This window comes from Marmota marmota, unplaced genomic scaffold (assembly GCF_001458135.2).
Source record: "Marmota marmota marmota unplaced genomic scaffold, marMar, whole genome shotgun sequence".
Classification (NCBI taxonomy): Eukaryota; Metazoa; Chordata; class Mammalia; order Rodentia; family Sciuridae; genus Marmota; species Marmota marmota.
In genome coordinates, this window is record NW_026000174.1 from 58,941,374 (window position 1) to 58,943,531 (window position 2,158).

Consider the following 2,158-nt stretch of genomic DNA (forward strand, 5'->3'; position numbering starts at 1 on the left):
TGTAAGTAGGATTTACCTCTAGTAAAATAGATAACTTGTTAGGATCAATGACAGGATTAAACAGAAGACAAAAGAGTACACAAAGTTTTTTATTTTATGAAATATACATTTAATGGTTGAAACAAGCCAGACACTTCCTGGTGTGAATATATAAAGTCAATGTTATCCCTGTGTCTTACAGAGAAGATCCATTTGCAGAACTTCAGTGAGACAGCTTCAGAGTTCCCTGAAAAGGATTCTTATGTTCTTCCTTGAGAAAATTCTGGGTAAAGACATGAGACTTAGTGAAAGGATAACAAAGTTTATTAGAAGGGATAGGAAAAGGGGACACTCTTAGGGAGACAGTGGGTCCTCTTTGAGAAGAAAAGGAACATGTCTCCTCCCCTCCAGTTTTGTTGAAGGCCCCAGGGATGGTTCCCGAGAGTCCCACCCAGGTCTATCTCTTGATGTTTGTCGGACATCAGGATGTCATTAGATTTTCAAGTCCCCACTGTGCATCATAAATATTCAAGGCAACTAAGTCACTTTGGCCCATGCTGACCATGGTTAGTTGAAACTTGCTCTTAAAAATTTTGTGGTTAGGAAAAATAATCCTTATCTCCCTGAGTTCTGGAACTTGGTCTCTATGAGGGTCAGAGAAGTCCCTCTTCATGATACCTTGTATTCTTCTTAGCATCATTTTAGACCTGCATTTCTCCTTCAGATAAGTTTGCTGAGAAATGTAGCATGATCTATTGACTTAAACTAGGCAAGGTTGCAGTTAAATTGCTTTTTAGATGAAAGCTTGTGGAGATCAGCACACCAGAAGAGTTTACTGATTAATTCCATTAACCTCATGTTCCCACTATTAACATGCCTGTTACCTGCCATTATATAATATTCATGAAATATTGGTAGAATTTAAAATATATTGTTAATAATTTCCAGAGCATTTAAGATTAGTAGAATCCCCTTAGTTAATAATAATACATTGTAAGAGTTCAGGATGTAGACAAAGATGACAGACGAAGAAGATCTTCCTCTGATTGTTCTCCCACAGTCAAACCACTGTGGCATCTACTGAAGCATCAGATTATTTCACAATAGCTAAGATGTCAAGGGAGAGACCATAGAACCTGGCTTTATTTAGTATAGTAAAAACAACGTTGAAGAAAGCAAGAAGGAAAAAGCAGCCTGCATCAGCCTTCCCAAATATAATCAGTACAATGTAGATATTCATCCTTCTGGGGAGAGAAAGAGAGAATTGACCCAAGGGTATAGACTTGAAAACCAGCATCAAGTCAACCATGGTAAATCTGAGTGCTCACTAGAGCTCAACAACTATGGACCGGAAGCCAATACCTGAGACTGAGACACTAGAATTGTACAATGCAGGCTGCCAAGAAACTGCTTCTACCACCCCCCTCCCCCACACCAGCAGAGCAGGAAGCAGGTCTCTACACCCTGGGAAACAGGCTGTGAAAGACAGCACAGGAGTTGGTCTTAGAGCTCAGTGCTAGGAACACTGCAAAAATGAGAACCAATGTAAGGCTAAAACAAAAGGCCCAGAACCAGGATAGAGCCCACCAATGAGTTCTCTAGGTCAGCCCCAAGATTAGGTGGATATCTACCTCCTCAAGTCTGGTCAGTCTCTAAAAGCCTTAGAGTGGTTATGAAGAACATCCCCTTCCATGCAAGACTACCTTTGCTGGGAGAATCAGATGTGATTAAGCTTAGCATCAGACGTGGTAGGCAAGAAACCATCTCCACCACCCGTTCTCTAACCTTGGGCACCACTGCTAGACTAGTGTTCCATTCATAGATGGAGGTTTCAGACCTGCTCCAACACCCAGCAGAGATATGTTTCTCAGTTTCTCAGTGATTTAGCCTCCATCACTGACACCTGGGACATGAGCCTTTGTACACTCCAGAGACTGTGCAGGTCCTTGTGGCTGTGGGATTCAGGCAGGGACCTTCTTGACATTAGCATCAATGGAGTTGTTAAGTCTTTACAAATACTTTACAAATATGTATGGACTTCACAAATATTATGCCAACATTGGACAGCATAGCATGGTGCAGGACTGGATTTGCTGTGGGTAGGTTGGGGTAGTCTATGGTGGGCTTTCCCTTGGAACTCAGAACTGGGCTCATGAAACCAAACACTGAACTGATGTTA